Source organism: Cydia pomonella, chromosome 18 (genome assembly GCF_033807575.1).
Source record: "Cydia pomonella isolate Wapato2018A chromosome 18, ilCydPomo1, whole genome shotgun sequence".
Classification (NCBI taxonomy): domain Eukaryota; kingdom Metazoa; phylum Arthropoda; class Insecta; order Lepidoptera; family Tortricidae; genus Cydia; species Cydia pomonella.
The window spans coordinates 11,794,598-11,813,748 of NC_084720.1; the positions used below are offsets into that span (position 1 = coordinate 11,794,598).

At 36.1% G+C, this 19,151-nt stretch overlaps 1 protein-coding gene across 3 annotated transcripts in view; it reads right to left on the reverse strand.

Moving 5' to 3' along the window:
- The window catches only part of LOC133527585 (dystroglycan 1), a 142,113-nt gene that overhangs the window by 112,519 nt on the left and 10,443 nt on the right, over nt 1-19,151 (reverse strand). For all 3 annotated transcript variants that reach the window (XM_061864645.1, XM_061864644.1, XM_061864641.1), the window contains exon 2: nt 2,324-2,369. The gene's annotated coding sequence lies outside the window, so the exon portion shown is untranslated. The remainder of the gene's footprint in view (nt 1-2,323; nt 2,370-19,151) is intronic.

Here is a 19,151-nt window from a genome sequence, read left to right on the forward strand (position 1 = left end):
GAAACATTAAAAATGACATTTTATCCAGCTAATTAAAAACTGACTGTGATATGTAGTATCGTACAGTCGAGTTCATAAATATGTAAACTTTACTTCACCTTAATCCACCGCAATAAGGTGAAAAAAAGTAGTTATACATATTGATGACTTTACATTATCACTAGGTAAGTATAAGTCTACCACATATCTCAGGCGGTTCGTAAAAAAGATGCACGGTGATTTTCTATTAGAAGAAGGTAGCCGATTTTTGGGCTAAAAATAGTTTGTATACCTAAACACATCTTGTATAATTACATCTTTACTTAGCGTGTCTGTGAACCTAGCATATCAAGTGCTAGCATCTAAAAGTATTTTGAGAGTTCTAGTAGCATCCCTAATATTTTTATAGTTCTGGTGTTTTTTAGGGTTCCGTAGCCAAATGGCAAAAACGGAACCCTTATGGATTCGTCCTGTCAGTCTGTCTGTCCGTATGTCACAGCCACTTTTTTCCGAAACTATAAGAACTATACTGTTGAAACTTGGTAAGTAGATGTATTCTGTGAACCGCATTAATATTTTCATACAAAAATAGAAAAAAAAAAACAATAAATTTTGGGGGTTCCCAATACTTAACTGAAACTCAAAATTGTTTTTCATCAAACTCATACGTGTGGGGTATCTATATATATAGGATAGGTCTTCAAAAATGTTATTGAGGTTTCTAATATCATTTTTTTCTAAACTGAATAGTTTGCACGAGAGACACTTCTAAAGTGGTAAAATGTGCCTCCCCCCCCCCCCCCCCGTAAGTTCTAAAATAAGAGAATGATAAAACTAAAAAATATATATGATGTACACATGCAAACTTCCACCGAAAATTGGTTTGAACGAGATCTAGGAAGTACTTTTTATTAATACGTCATAAATGGTACGGAACCCTTCATGGGCGAGTCCGACTCGCACTTGGCCGCTTTTTTTCATAGGTCTTCTCAAAAGACGCTACTACTTCTCTACTCTAACTACTTCGTATACCAATCCGTAATTGATCATAATACCTTCTTACTAATCGCCTTAGTTAAAGGATACCCTAATGTACTAAACGTGTTTACGTGAAAGCTACGAATTTTAAGGAACATCCTAATAATCTAGAATGACGGTGATATATTGCGAGCGTACAAGACAAAATGATGTCGATTTATCGTTCCCTATCCGCTGTATTATCTAAGAGTATGTGTAAAGAAAACCTATCATATTACTCGGCGTTTTTGCTCTTTATGATAACCATAAACCGGTGAAATGGAATAGTAAAACAGCACTTTTAGTTATACGCGGTGTTTTAGACCGAGTTAGTGTAAGGGTCGATTCTCCGAAACCGGAACTAATTTCGTATCCTCCTCTTCTCACTGAAATAAAGTATTTTAAGCTCTATTGAGGATTTACAATGTTATTCCCGAATCATTAGTGGTAAATATAATGAAAGGTCATCTGTTTGGGAGTTACGATTCCACAGACAGACGCACGTACATTGAACATAAGATCCTTCTTTTTCCGTCCGGGATTAATCAAAATATATTCCACTATAAGTTCCGAAAGATTCAGTAGGTCAAAAATCAGAACCATAAAAGTTACACGACTAAACAAACCACTTCCAGTTTCAGTAGCTTCTCAAATAACTTTAATATTTTAAGTAGATTAGTAGAGTTATCATATATTAGTTGAGCAGGATATTAACACTGTAATCATAGTGGTTCGAACTAAGCTCCACTATGAGGCCCCCATGGGAATAGAACGCGGTGAAAGCATAACGCGTATTACGAGATCTGGTAATTATTAATGTCTCGTCGAACAGTTGAACAGAGATAGTGAGGACTATATGTATGCTGCAGCTCGAAATTAAGTATATATCTATAGACACAATGTTTTATATTCTGAATTCGGGGTGGAACAGGAAAAGTAGGTAAATTCTGGATAGGGAAAAAATACCAGTACGTATCGGCAAAGGTATTGGTTTTATTCTAAAGAAACTGCCAAATTTTAATTGTTTCTAAACGAAAGCGTTTGATGCACAATTTTAATTATGCGTGTAGGACAAAGAGAAAAAATATATAAGTAACGTTTTTTGGGAAAATTCCACACACACAATATCAATATTAGTAATAAAGATAAAATTGAGAAATTCACTAACATTTCTAACATTGTACCTAATTGTGATATGTTAATACATTCAAATATCATCTTCGTCAGTACCTACACGACAAGAATATAAATAGTTACGAAGATTCTTATAACATCTGAAAAAATTGAACTAAAATCTTGTAAGGTTATTTTGCCGTTTACCACTTACCTTAAAAAATGATGGAAGCCTCGATCAGACTCAGCAAATAATTGACCTGAAACAAATGAAGGCCTTTAAGTATATTCGGCGCAGAATTTTTTATTGAAAACGTCGAAGGTGACATCTAAGTGACCGCCTTGGGCATTGGATTTTGTGAGGTATTCAAAAATCATTTTGCTTTGACTGGGTATACAAAGAAATAATAAAAATTCTTAATCTTTGTGTCGTGTCCCACACAACAAAAACAGTTAAAATTTTCCAGTTACCATTATTGAAGATAATTTTGCTTCGTTTTAGTACGCGTTCATATATTTTGTATACATGTTAGAATACTATCTCAGTTAGCTAACTGGATGACAGTATGGCAAGGCTGCAGCGACTAATATTGTTGTAGTTGCATGGGTTATAGCACTCCCTCTGATCAGTGATCACTATCTACCCAATTGTAGCGTACAATTTGCTTCGACGACTTTACTGTGCCACTGTGTCATTACGCTAATGTGTTGGTTTCATTGTTAGTTCGTTTTTAGGGTTCCGTAGCCAAATGGCATACAACGGAACCCTTATAGTTTCGCCATGTCCGTCTGTCTGTCTGTCTGTCTGTCTGTCTGTCTGTCTGTCTGTCTGTCTGTCTGTCTGTCTGTCCGAGGCTTTGCTCCGTGGTCGTTAGTGCTAGAAAGCTGAAATTTGGCATGGATATATAAATCAATAAAGCCGACAAAGTCGTACAATAAAATCTAAAAATTTAATTTTTTTTAGGGTACCTCCCCTACACGTAAAGTGGGGGTGAATTTTTTTTTTCGCTTCAACCCTAAAGTGTGGGGTATCGTTGGAAAGGTCTTTCAAAACTAATAGGGGTTTTTAAGAAACATTTTTTGATAAAGTGAATATATTCGGAGATAATCGCTCCGAAAGAAAATAAAAATGTGTCCCCCCCCCTCTAACTTTTGAACCATAGGTCCAAAAAATATGAAAAAAATCGTGGAAGTAGAGCTTAAGAAAGACATTAAATGAAAACTATAGCGGACATGATCAGTTTAGCCGTTTTTGAGTTATCGCAAAAAGTTTTCCCTTCATAGTAAAAAGACTTTAATTAGGTACTGATTATGCAAATTTGCCTATTTGTTTAACTCGGGTGAAAGGTACCGTTTCATCCCTTGGTTAACAATTTACTATACTTTAAGCTCCAGTTTAGCTTATTGTGACGGAAGAGTAACTACGGAACCCTACACTGAGCGTGGCCCGACATGCTCTTGGCCGGTTATTATTAACTGGGTTCACGATATATCAAGATAGTTAAGTGATAAAGACAATGCGTTTTCGTGCGTTCGTTTTTCTAAACCCGTCTCATCCCGGGATAAGTCAAAGAATCCCGCAAAAGATTTAGTGGCAAATGTTTTAGCACTGGTAGTTGTGTTAAACTGTAAAGAGGATTTTATCATGATATTAAGCTACTATTTTCTCAAAATTGCTTATATATTTTAATGTAATTTGATTAATGAATGTAGTTTATGTGCAATAAAGCGACATTTATAATAAAGTACTTCTGTAGATAATAAAATATAGATTATAATAAGTCCGTATTTTATTTGTTATGTGTTAACCCACAATGTATAGTATACACACTCTTTAGTCGAAAGTACTTTGTTGACAGATTATAAAAAATCACGCAAATGCAACGGAAAACATTGTTATACTTATAAAGAACGGACGGATACAGGTTCGTATTACGAGTATGTACATAGCCATAAGTAGCGTTCATTCTATTGTACGCAAATTGAATTTTTTCGTATCTAGGGATAAGCAGGTATTTAAATGCCAAGCCGGGCCTAATCCCTCGCCTTATAATTTCAAAGCAATTGTTTTTAGATACTGAAGTGCCTCAAGATTTATTTTGTTGCTATTTATTGGGCTACTCTCAGTTATGTCTTTTAAATGAGGTTATTTCTAATATCGTTTAATAGAAGTTGTTTAACAAATCATTGTAAAGCCGTCTAAGCGTAAATTCTTTATACTTAGAACATCAGTAGTAGCAGAAAAAGCTACGCTTCATTCGAGTTATTTTTGCTACCTCTGCTTAATAAAAATAGAAACTGGGGCTGTTTATTGTTAAAATAATCTTTAACGACGGGCGAAATGAAGCACTGCAATATTTGTCGCTTTCCATAGAAACTAGCTTAGGCACCCTTTTTAGGGTTCCGTAGCCAAATGGCATAAAACGGAAGCCTTATAGTTTCGCCATGTCCGTCTGTCTGTCTGTCTGTCTGTCTGTCCGAGGCTTTGCTCCGTGGTCGTTAGTGCTAGAAAGCTGAAATTTGGCATGGATATATAAATCAATAAAGCCGACAAAGTCGTACAATAAAATCTAAAAATTTAATTTTTTTATGGTACCTCCCCTACACGTAAAGTGGGGGTGAATTTTTTTTTTCGCTTCAACCCTAGAGTGTGGGGTATCGTTGGAAAGGTCTTTCAAAACTAATAGGGGTTTTCAAGGAACATTTTTTGATAAAGTGAATATATTCGGAGATAATCGCTCCGAAAGAAAAAAAAATGTGTCCCCCCCCCCTCTAACTTTTGAACCATAGGTCCAAAAAATATGAAAAAAAATCGTGGAAGTAGAACTTAAGAAAGACATTAAATGAAAACTATAGCGGACATGATCAGTTTAGCTGTTTTTGAGTTATCGCAAACGCGCCCCTTCCCTTCATAGTATTAAAAGCCTTATTTTAATTAGGTACCTACTGATTATGCAAATTTGCCTATTTGTTTATCTCAGGTGAAAGGTACCGTTTCATCCCTTGGTTAACAATTTACTATACTTTAAGCTCCAGTTTAGCTTATTGTGACGGAAGAGTAACTACGGAACCCTACACTGAGCGTGGACCGACATTATTATTATTATTATTATTACGATATATTTACACAGCATTACAGTTCGCACCAAAGCGCTGGCAAATGTATACATGCAAAATAGTACATAATTATTGAACTACAATTAAGTCATGCAAATATTATAAATTAAAAATATGTCAAGTGGTTTAAAATATGCAATTATACAATTTCATGTCAAACAATACAATAAACAATAGAAAACAAATCATTCATCCATCATCTCACAGTATTTCAAACATTCACGACATACATTTACCCATCTGCTAGCAAACACATCGCAGTCAGGGGCTGATGACAAGAACGCGTTAATTGTCCTGAGGGCTCGAAGAATTGGAGAGTTTCTGCACGAAACTGTACGCGCAAGAGGAACGGCTAAAAGACTAGAGCACCGCGGCCTGAGCTGGTTCTTTGGCACGAACGGTACCGAAAGTCTTACAAGTCTTGACACCAAGTCGGGACAGTCACTTTTTCCCCTCAATATGCTACACATATGTGTCAAAAACTTGTAATTACGCCTTACTTCCAGAGAGTTGAAGCCAAGTGATCCAAGCAAGAACTTAGTAGGGTATAGATAGGGATAGTACCCATGCAGTTTTTTATACAGGCACCTTAAAAATGCTTTTTGTACTCTCTCCAGAAGCAGTGCATAAGTACTCTCATGAGGGTTCCAAACGACTGCCGCAGACTCGAGTTTGCTACGAACCAGTGATGTATACAGGAGCCTAATTACGCTTGGATTTCGGAAGTCACGTGAACTCCTGATAACAAATCCGAGCCTTTTAAAGCACTCAGCAGCTAACTTTTTTATATGGTCATGAAAAGTCAGGTGATCATCAAAGATAACTCCTAAGTCCTTGACTGTTACGACTCGAGAGATACTCTTGGACCCAAGTTTGTAGTCAGCATGTGTCGGATTTTTTGCTCGACTAAATGTCATGACAGAACACTTGGATACATTGAAGTGCAGCTTATTAGTTGTACTCCACTGACGAACAGAATCGATGTCGTCCTGTAACTTCTTACAGTCGGTCATATTTTTTATTTCAAGTATTAGTTTCAGGTCGTCCGCGTAGAGTAGACACTTGGCATGCTCGACTGTTTCCTCAAGATCGTTGATCATAATCGACATGCTCTTGGCCGGTTATTTTATTTCGTGTCAACCAGCAGGTACATATCTGCGCATGGCTTGTTGAATAAATGTCGCCCAAATCAAAAGTGTAAGAATGTTTAAAGAAAATCCCCGCGAAGACACTTATGTAAATGTCTTCAGCTTCTCGGCGTATTTCATTTGAGCTTTCGTGTTTTTCCCACCACCAAGGTGCTATCAGTGGTATCACAACTGGGATTTATTTCTCACCAGTCCCCAGTGGTATCTACTGAGAAAAAAAGCAGCACGCTCTTAGTTAAATTTTGGAATCTTTCGCTTGTTCGGGTATCAATATTAGCACGTTAAACAACAAGTTTGCCCCATTGTAAAACAAATAGCTTTCTTCTAACAAATAACTAAGCTTCGATTATTAAGTACAAGACAGCAACTAACGCATTAATGCCCCGATATCCTGTAAAAAATAATAAAATGAAAAGAAATATTTTATTAATAACAATTGTTAAATGTCGAGGTAGAGAATACAAGCATTCCTACCTTCAAATCAATCAGCACGCCAAAGTCAAGTCAACACACAATTTCTAAAGGGTTATCGCGGAAGTGACACCCATGGAGTTGCAATCAGCTATAGGCTGCGGTAACCACAAACCACTGAGCGATCTTCATTCTGTTTTGCAACCGACCACCGACGTAGTATTAAATAAAATAACGCCCAGAGTGGGATATAAAATATATCTTACTATGTACTTTACACCAATTTCTCGATATTTATTGACAAGATACAAAGAAATAGGCTAACCTCCGACATTAACAATTGACCCCATCACACACCCTATCTCGTCCCTCTCTATAAAGCTTTATTAGATCAACTCAGAAATAGAATGGCGACATTCATGGCGACTAATAAGCGTCATCTATAAAGGTCTGCGAAGCGCTATAATGCCTATTTGGAACGCCATTTGTCACTGGCAGATAAGTATTTTAAGCGCACTGTGCCTCTGAAGAGTCAACAAATCTAAAGGAGATGATTCGATTTTGGGCCCGGAGGAAAAACCAACGCGTATATAGTACAGACCATTACAGTAATTATATACGCATTTTATTACGGAAAAGATATAATATTGGGTGTAAATGAAACTATAACGTAATCACATCTGTTGTGTTCAACGTTTTATAAATATCTTTTTGGCTCCGTTTGTTTGGTTGCAATGCAAGTAAAAACAGTTTTTTCTACAATTTTAAATTTTTTATAGATACTAAATAGGTAAATTAGGTATGTAATAATAAACTGAAACCCTACATATATGTTTCTTATAAATTATTTCTACTGTCAAATTCATTTTTTAAACAATAAATACCAAATATTAAGTAATTTTATAAATGCCACAAAAGTAATTCGGAGTAGAATCTATCCTCGAAATATTTTTAATACCATGTTGTAGGCAAACAACCATAGGACCAGCCTGATGGTAACAGGCACCGTAGCCTATGGACACCTGCAACTTCAAGAGGTGTTGCCGAAATAGTAAATAAATTGAAAATATTGTTACAGGAGAAACCTAAGTATTGAGCTTACAGCCAACATTTTTTAGCGAATCGTGACTCTTGAGTTTTCCATTCGGAGGATTCAAAGTTACAATTCAAGAGTTAACATAAGATTTACACCGTACGCCTTAAAGCAGACAGCACAAAGGGATTCTCGTGAAAATGTTTTTTTTTCTCAGCTTTCCAGTATCAAGTAGAGTGCCTGAGAGGTGCGATGTTAAAGCGTCCGCCGTAGGAGTTATTATAAATGATGCAGGGGGTCGCGGCAAAGAAAGCCAGTAGACGTTTTACTTTATCCCTAGTGGATGAAAATGGAGGGACGCATCGAGATTGTCTGGGGGCTTCCATTCGAATAATCTTACATATTACTCCGAGTTTCCTTGAATATTTGATAGAGAAAGCGTGACTAGAATAGGGCCGAACTTTTAATAAAGTTTTCAATAAGATTGGTCTTGGCTTCGTAACAACTCGCCCGGGAGTTGACTGGAGGTAAGCTGCTAGACGTTATTTCCTTATAGAAAAGGTCGAATGATGGCTCGAATTATGAGCTAAGATAAACGGCAGAGCTCAGTTTGCCCTCCATTAGGGATGAGAGGTCGGGATTCATAATTTCGCGTTCCTCATTAAGCGGCAGCGCCGAGAATGAGATATTATTATGAGTTTCCGGCGCCAAGGATATGACCTGAATCGTCTAACTCGAGACAATACGAGTGGCGAGAGATGTTTCTTCTTAATTCTCGCAAGTGCTATTTTATTCAAATGTAACGGCTTGCTACGTCGACGACGAGAAAAGATGCGGTGATATAGGTAAGCCTTCCGCAACGTATAGGTATCCCTGAAATTTAAGAATCTATACTGTACTATATGGAAGATTTAAAGAAAGAAAAATATGTGGCTTGGCCGTTTCGTTACTACAAGAAGTATTGTATAATAAAAAATAAAAATAGTGAATCATTTTTTTACCTTACGCCCATGTGAGGGTAGTGAAACGGCCAAGCCATGTATTATGACTAAGGTGTAGAGTTTGTGAAGTTAGGGCTTGTAGAGTTAGAAACTTGGCTCTACAAGAGATCTGAAAACTTTTTGACAGTGCGAGCCAGTATTAGGTTTCGTCTTGGCAACATTTTACATAAAAATGTTTTTGATGGAATCTACTTTTCTGTCGATGGGCGTTTCAGAAAAGTGTACACTATTTACTTTTTTCGACAAAATATCAATTTTTGGATTATTTCTGCTCATAATCACGAGGAGTATCGATTCAAAGAGGAAAAACAACAGTACGGTTTTGTGACGTATTTTTAGATACTCCTTGTATGGACTCTATGGGACCGTCACAAAACTGACACCTAAATTTCGTCCTTGTGATTGTGATTCTGCGTCGATATAACCCAAAACTTGCAAGTTTTTCGGGAATAGTAAATAGTACTCTTTTATTTTGAAAACCCCTTATAGGTGTAGCATGCCTATCAACAGAAAACTGAAAAGAAAAGAATATTCGTGTTAGATTTTCAACCATACAGTGTTATCTACGGCATAGTCTGAATAGCGTAGCGATGAGATCGCTGTATCGGCCTATCAGTTTTAATGTGGGCCACACGCAAATGTTTGAGCACGCGATGGTTCACGTACTTTTTATCTTTGGTACTTTCAATATCTGTAACTAATCAAGTCAAGGACTCAAACTTATTCCAATATTGTCATAACATCTTATCGAAACTAAAGGAGATCGTCGTTTTTTTTTAACCTTTCGAGCCCCCTCGTCAAGTTGAACGTGTACATGGAATATAGATAGCAAATAAATCGTTATAATTGCTAAATTATGATGGTGAAAACAGAATCACGATATAAAACAGGATTTTTGAGAAATTCTGCAAAAAAAAGCTTGAACATGACAAGAAAAACTTTTATACACAAAAGCGTATACCACTCACACTATTGGGTAAAAGTATTATGGCTTTCTAAAAGAAAATAGACTAATTCTGACAAATAAATCATTGTTACTTCTAAGGAGAGTGAACAGATTGATAACTGACAATTTTAACAATTTCAACGAAATAAGGTTTATTTAAAGTTGGCGTTGCATGCAAATATTTGACAGATTGAAAAAAAACAATGTTGCCTTTCGTTTAATAAAAGTTGCAATTGTCGTATTCTGAATTCGTTTAAATCTACAAACTTTGAACATAAATATAAATAAGTATATTTCGTAACTACATATTTTAGGCTCTGGTACAGTCGATTTGTAATTTACGTGTAGGTACATATAAATTAAATTATGAATGACACTATCGAAATGCACTTAATTATGTTAGCTATGCCTAATGGCTACCCACCATATAGTTTAGTGCAAAGAGAATATAACTCCTTAGTGAAAAAACCTCACCAGTCAGGTGAAGTTAAACCGTTTGTCAATGCTATAAAGACGTTGACAACGGCAATGCTTTTGTTGCTATATCTGTGTATCTTAACATTCTTAACCTATTTACCCTCCTTACGCAGTCAATGAAATGTATTGAATTACGGAAAAGAACAATATAATGTATTTTTATTATGTATTCCTAATTCCTGTGTCATTTACCCCCAATATTATGACTATTTTGTGTATTAAAATGCGTATTAATTAATGAATTAGTATGAACTTGTATACGCAATAGTACCCAGTGGGCCGAAAATCGATGATCTCTTTTAATTTATTTATTTGCCTGAACCCATGTCATGACTGTCATGGCATGCTCATTTGTCAATTTTAACTTTTAATAACATGACAATACGAGTCAAGGCAGGCGTCAACGAGAATGATACAATCTATTAAACTTGTAAGTACATATATAACATCCTCCTAGGTATAAACCTATGAGGAAGATTCGCCTTGATTCAAATATCGACTTTCCCGTCTGAGTATTTCTTTGTATGCTTTTGTTAGTTAAAAATTAAAATATACGAGCGTAAATAAATGACACATTTAGCACAAAGGGTTGGGCAAATAAGAAGTATACATTTTGTTTTTAAATTTTAACTACATTAAGTTCAAAAATTATTAAGTATTGTTTTAAAAATATTTTATTCAGGGTTGACAAATACATGCGGACCATATTGTCTGACATATGTCCACTAAGGTCCGACCGAGATCTCGGTCTCGGCGTTCTCGGCCAAAAATCGAGCCGAGATCTTGGTTTCGGCTCTCGGCCAAAATGGGCCGAGATTCTTGCCGAGACCGAGACTAATAGGCAATTGGTGAATTTGAATTTTCCGCGCACGAGCGCCGGGGTCTAAGCCACCCGTTGGATGCATCGCCCGGTTGGTGTGACGTTTTTTGTGATTTTTATTGGTTTTATACCCACATTTGAGTAAATTACTTATCAAATACTAAATGTTGGGATCGGATAGGCACGGTTGCAAGTAATGACTTGTTCATTTGGGTTTTTCCGTTTTGTGGTTGTTGTTATTGATGAATACGAGTCAATGAGTGTATATTGTTTTCGGGATGTAACTTAGATTAACTTGTTGTGAGTGTAAGATGACACTGGATATTGTGATATTGTACCTTTTAAAGGTTCCGTAGCCAAATGGCAAAAAACGGAACCCTTATAGATTCGTCATGTCCGTCTGTCTGTCCGATTATGTCACAGCCACTTTTTTTGTGCACATTTAAGTTAGAGGGGATCACATTATTTTCTGGAGTGATTATTCCCAAAAGTATTTACTTAATCAAAAAACCTTTTTAGCAACCTTTATGTAATTTGAAAGACCTATCTAATGATGAGCCACATGATTTTTTTATAACTTTTAGTTACATTTATATGGAGACAATTATCCTTTATTATAATTATTTATTTAACATTCAAAGATTACATTTGTATTTTGTATTTGTATTTATTTATTTGCAAAGAATAAGTAGGTACAAAAGTGTCTTAGGTGGTAAGTGACAATTGGTTGCTTATTCTGCTATTTGTACTAAACAGGTTGTACTAGCATGCAAAAATCTTAAAACTACTACAACTCTGGCTGTATATCTTCAGAGAGGAAATCATTTACACTACTAGCTTTTATCAGATAATAGCTTCATTAATTTGTTTCTAAATCTATGTACAGGCAGTTCTCTTATAGATTTTGGTAACTTGTTAAAAAGTTTCATGCACATAACGAAACAATGATTCGAATATAATGCTGTCCTGGGAACACAATTATGAACCAACCTTCCAGGATCCCGTTGATTTCTGGTAGAGGCGCTTTCAGCTGTTGTAAATAAATACATATGCCTCTTTACAAACATGCAGATTTCTAAGATGTATAAACATGGCAGCGGTAAGATCCTAAGTCTTTTGAAAGATGGTTTGCATGTCTTGTATGGGGCTAGATTACAAATAGCACGTATACATTTTTTCTGTGCTACGAATGCAATGTTAAAATTCGTACAGTTTCCCCACAAAATAAGCCCATATCTTAACACTGAACTAATATACCCATGATACGCGGTTAACGCCGTATGTAAACCCGATGAGCGTCTTAACTTGCGTAGTACATAAACAAATCTATTTAGTTTACAACGAATCTTTTCTATTTGTGCTTGCCAATCCAAGTGTTTATCTAAAACTATCCCTAAGAAACTTACATTTTGCACTTCTTGAATTGACTCATCTCCGTAGTTTACATTAATCTTAACATTTTCGCCAAGTTTGGAGTTAAATTGTATGTAATTAGTTTTACTCATATTAATTCGTAAATTATGTCTTTCTAACCATTCTATAACATTTCTTAAAGTCTCATTAACTTTACGTTCATGTTCCTCAATATTTTCATTCTTTCTTGATGTAACAATAAAGGATATGTCATCAGCAAACATAACAGATTTATATTGAATTATATCGGGTAATTCATTTATATAAGCAATAAATAATAAAGGCCCAAGTACACTACCTTGCGGTACACCAAAGTCGTTACATTTTAGCTCCGATCTATAGCCGGTTTCTTCATTAAAGTCGTTGAGTTTAACAATTTCTACACACTGTTTCCGATTTTTTAAGTAGGTTTTTAACCATTTAAGTGCAAGACCTCTTATACCATAATTTTCTAGTTTGTCTAAAAGATTCTAATTGATTTACATAACTATGTAATTTCGAAGTAGAAATGAACTTGTATATTTTATTCGTCAATATAATATGTAATTTACATTATTTAAGTTATACAACTTATTTATAAATATACTAAAAACTAAACTACAAAACTTAAAATCTAGATCTAAAAAAAAATAAAAATAGACTTAAAATAAAATAAAACTATCCCCCTGCGGCATGGTGCCGTAGATGCTAACAGCATTTCCTCGCTGTATCGCAAGACTAATTCTTTGAGCGAGGAAGCTGCCAGCTCTGCGGTCACCGGTGACCTCTCTAATCCTTTTCGAAAGTTCCTTAAAAAGGTTAAAGGCGCTCGGACCCCACGGACCAAGGGTCTCGACGCCAAATGGTACGAAATTATATTCGGTGCCGAGACCCCTATATTTAGTCTTTTTTAATTTTTCGGCCGCCTCTGCCGCCGCGCCAGCCTTATATGGAGTATATATTTGAAAATATATTTTAATTTTTTTTCTAAATTATATAAGAAGCGACTTACATAATACATCTACACCTACGTTCCAAATTTGGTTATAAAATATATCGTATAGTTTATGAGTACGATGGCTATGACATATGCACAGACCGGCGGACATAAGGACATGACGAAACTATAAGGGTTCCATTTTTGCCATTTCGGCTACGGAACCCTAAAAAATACTATTTAATAGCGCTACGAATTGATTATGATAATTTCTGATAATCGTCGAATTTCAATTATAAAAACATTTTTCATGCAAATTTCGTCTGTTTTGTATTTTATAAATTCTCGGTCTCGGCCGAGAATCACATTGAATCTCGGTCTCGGTCTCGGCCGATACAAAAAAAGCGTTCTCGGTCGGACCTTAATGTCCACCACTAATAGCAGGCAAATGTGAGCCCTTATTCCATTTCAGAGCTCCGTATACATATATATCCATGCACTTCAATAAAGCACCTAACCCCGCCCCTTTCGTAAAACTATTCTCGGTAAAAACTCTCCGATTCCCCGTAGAGTAGAATATTAAATGAATAAATGGCAATGCTGATATATTCTGTTATCATGCTATTTGTATTTTTTTCTTCATTCCCGAACCACATTATTACAACTGTAGGTTTACACAGGGTTGTTTGCCTATAAATAGCTGTGCAATAAGCTTAAGATACCTACCGAATGTACCTATACCTAACAATGTATCATTAGCATATTTTCGGCGTTATCTTAGTAAATTTGTGTTGGAATGGATGGTCGGTTGTAACTGTTTAAATTTCATCAGCTTGTTAGCATAGACACTTAATTTTAGATAACCCCACAGAAATAAGTCAGGCGCTGCAAAATTTGGGGAATATGGGTGCCAATCACTGTCACTGTTTCTCGAAATGAATCGAGCAAACAACACAAAAGTTTGAGAAAAATGCTTGCTGCTAGAGTCTACCTTTTGGCAGATATTATCTTCCGTATACAATAGCCAACCCTGAATAATATATTTATGAAAAAATATTGAATAAATTTTGCACTTTAATAATTAAAATTTGAAAACAAAGTGTACCACTCTTATTTGCCCAGCCTGTATAATACAGATCCAGCAAAAAGATACATAAAGTAATCCATTAATAACATGGAATGAAAATAGCTAATAAATTAACTTATAAAACAGCTATATCAGTGCATATCACGGCGATCACGAATAGCAACACCGGATCTTCTAATCAAAAGTTTTCTAGCGTAATCTACCGAGTCTTGCTCGATTGCGCCGATATTAAACTTGTTTCGGCTCTTACCGGACGGCGAGACGGGAATCTATTTCTATTAATGGATAAGTTGGAAATGAAGTGTCAATTATGTATACAGGTATCGGTTTTTGATCTTGCATAAGGTTAATTTTACTTTAAGCCAGACAACACTCAGCATAGTGCGTGTTTGACCACGCACAACGAAGGGTACCAATACGAGTAGGCATATATATGTGAAACAAAAAGCACTCAAAGGTAATACTTATACTACTCGTATAGGTAAAAAACCCTAAAAACTAACTCTGTCTGTAGCGCCCTTGTATTAAGAAGGCTTGTTTTTTGGCGATTACTCAAATTATGATGCAAATTGATTTAGTACAAATTAATTTTGTATACATGCCAGTGTCTATGAGCGTATATCCTGTAGAGCTTCAGTCTTAGCTACAATGCGGTAACTACTGTACATCCGGAGGGAATCGTGACTTATTTCGTGTATGAGCGGTCCTTATCGGCGCGTGAGTCACCAAGACGCCGGCGCTTACCGCCCCACACGTCCATGCATTATATATATATATATATATATATAATATACCTACACAATAAATATATTAGTTTAAGTTCGAGTCGGTCCTTATCGCTTCGGTGTCGACTGTGAAAACGCTCCTCGGGTAGCCTTTGAAGACATCGTAACGACTTTTATCCGATGAAGTCACGGGAAGATGCTAGTGGAGATTTAATATTTGTTAAGATGTTGCATAGCTAAATAGTTTTTTATCAATCATCAAATAATACTTATAAATGAAATGTGTGGAATGATTCCACGCAGACGAAGTCGCGGGCAGAAGCTAGTGCTTAATACCTACCTAAATTACCTAATACAAAATATTTTCAAAAGAAACCATATTACAACTTTAAGAAGTTACCTAAAGGACAAAAGATTAAAATTTAAGTAAACGCAGGTTAATTTGTATAAAAAATTGTGTTGAACGTCGGATTTTTTTTCATGAAAAATTAAAATGTTTCCTTCTAAATCGCCCGCAGATACCGCTGAAGAAATTCGGAGATATTAAATAGGCTCGTTCTTTATGACCGACGCAGTAATATAATTTTCTGGCAGTAGGTATGGTACTCGCCGTGTATTCGTTTCATGAGGCCTGGCGAGACAAACGCTTAAGGTAACCAGTTTAAATATTTCATAACCGCGGGTAACAAGAGAGTGATCATGTAACTTAAACATCTATCTTCGTCTCTATCGCTCTTTTCCTGTTGGAGTGACACAAATGATACATAAATTACGATTTTCAAAGATCAGCTAGGGTCAGGGGTTGGGCGCGTAAGCCGATTGCAATAACTCCTCGAGTACCTGCAAAATTAACATTCCGCCTCGCGTGCAAACTTTGCTAAAGAATTTTTCAAGAAGGAGCTTAATTAATGGAAAAATCGTGTCTTGGTATAAAACCTAGGCGTATCTGTAGAAGCTGTACATTGAAATCTGACCTTTTTCCTTTCCTCTAATTAAAGTGCAGTAAAATTTTATGTTCTGAATTCGCACGTCACGCTCGATTTGACGTCAAGGGGATAGTAATTAGCATATCAAATGATTATGTGGTATGAGCAATAACTTATAACATGCAAATTATGAAAAACCTGCTGAATAGCCAAATATTACGTCGCACCCTCACCAGCTCACCACTCACGGAAATATTAAGTAATGTACATAACATACGCAGTTACACATTAACTTTGTCATCGATCAGGTACAAATGCAAAGAACGGTCAAGAGCAGAAATAGCTAAGCAGCGATGTGTCCTAAAATCTGAGCACAACTATTGTTTTAAGTTTGAAAACCGAACATTGATGGCTATAGAACGTGGGGCTGGTATTAACTAGCCCAAACATAATATTTTTGTTTTCAAAAGATACATCATCATAAACATTCGAGTAAGAACTCACATGCAGCCCATATGCATCGCTTGAGTCAACGTAAGAAGTGAAAAGATTAAAAAGTCTCGTATATTAATCACAGGTTGTTTTTTACGCTGTCGTGTATCCCACATAAAAATAATATCAGGGATTTCATTAGGCGTTAATAACACGATGCAATAAAAAAAACTAACGATAACAAATAAAGGGAGATAGATAATAGGCGATCCCCTGTTTGTGTTAATTAAAAATGATATAGTTTGTGTCAATATGTTAATTTTAGGTGCCCTGAGAAAATGGCCGGCTATAATTTGTGTTGCTTTGTTGATATATGTCGACCTTGCAAAAAACAGAATCGATTGAAACCAGAATCGAAAGGAACTAGGCACCAAGCCAATTATTGTTGAGCTTTCGTTGGCCAATGAAATTGGACCTCAGTTCAAAGAGTTCAATTTAGATTTCAAATCGAAGCCGCGTCAAATTTCGCTCGTTGTGTCAATTTTCGCCAGGGAAGCGAAACGGGATCATTCGGCCATAAAACCCATGCCTGTAATTCCTACAGTCGCGCAAGAGCGAGTTAGTCGGGTTCTGTTCTGTCTTATGTAGGCTTGACATCAGTAACATTGATGCGCAATCTTAGAACGGACTTATATTGGTTATTATGAGCCTTACTCGCCCGTATTCAGTAACATTTGGAATTACACGCCAGATTTGTTGAAGCTCAACTGCCAAATTCACCAAACCCCTTCCGATTTCAACGCACATATATTTCTTACATAAATACGAAGCCAAATGTACCTTTTGGCAACATTGCGCGTCCACTAAAAACAAATGAGGCCGAAATAATTATTTTGGTAACAGAGTGTAACAAACTCATCTAAATGCATAAGAATGCCGACAGTGTCGTAACGTTGGTTTTAATTAATTGTATTTAAACTTCAGAATAGTCTATGGTGTTTCAGTAAACACATTAAATGTTATGGTATTAACCTTTGGAGATAATGAATTAAAATATGATTAGACTATCAGATTTTCGATTAAGATTAAGTAAAGTAAACAAATATGGTTTGTTGTATTTTTTTGTCGGTTTTAGATAAAATTGAGTTTGATTTCAGGTTGAGTTAATAGTGAAAGAGTAATGCATTCAGACATATAACACTAAAGGTACATTGAGCGCATGTTACGCTGAGATGCAAAAATAGGTATCTTCAACCGCATTACGATTAGCGCTGTGATTTTAGCTGAAAACAACTGTACTACAAAACATATGCATTTTGTAATTTTTCGGAAAAAGAGAGTCATCGAACAACTAGATGATAAAATGACCTAGTAAAATTAGAAAGTTTAAACGACTTCTGAACTTTTCAATAAACATATATTATTTTTACGCTGTTTTAACCACTATGAATATCAAGTTCCTGTGTGTCTACCTGACCGTTTTTTCGTGTTTATGGTTAACACCAAAGAATGTCGTGCCCCCGTGTTTACATAGATCATAACAATAACAATTACGGGTCAACACACTCTACACGTCGTGATAGAGCAGTTGCGGTCCCTCTCGTTATATTGTCACGCTGTGGTCATTGTGGTCAATTAATTCGGACCCAAAGATGGCTTGACCATTAGATGGAGCATCTATCGCAACGTCCTCCCATAATTTTAAGGCACTAGCTTTTCTTTCATTCTTCCGTGAGTTTTTCGATATTTTAATATTTGTTATTTTGAAATCTATGGCGAAGGCGAATCTAACAAATCAGAAATCATTAAAATCGGTCCAGTCATTCCTAAGCTATAAAGCTAGAATTGGTTTAACTGTTATGTAATTTCCATACTTCGTCTGCGTGGAATGATGATACTATGTCCTTCCCTTGGACTCTAACTATCTTTATGCCAACTTTAATCTAAGTAGGTTCAGGTTTAAGCGTGAAGAGGTAACAGACAGACAATTACTTTCGCATTGTAAATATTAGTAGGTTCTGTGAGTTTTAGGAGACATACCTTAGAATTAAAATAGTTTACTACCTCATTAAAAGATTAATAACAAAATGCTTAAGTAAGTAGTTTTAGCATGAAGAGGTAACTGTTACAGACAGTGACTTTTAAAATTTGTCTGGATTAGAGCGCAACCACGCATTCCAGGCTGCGTAGACAAGATGCCCATCGTTAACGCTCCGTAGCTAACGAAACGCAACTGTCTGTGTTGCACTAATATGGAAGAGTGATAGAAAGAGATAACTACGCTACGATACGGAGCGTAGTTATCTCTCTCTATCACTCTTCCATATTAGTAGAACGATTGGCATCTTGTCTACGCAGCCAGTTGCACCCACGTTTAGGTACGACCAGTGCGCGTGACAACTTTCCTTCTAAACACCAACTATTGAAACTTTTCATCCGAGCGAAGGCCTTAATACGATCATATTTACAGATTGTTTGCAAGCAGCTCCAAGACTGCCTATGCGACTATGTATCGTGCCCACAAGTCTACGTATAGGAACGTCTAATAGGAACTTCTAATATACACATAAAATTTATAATGCGAAGCCTA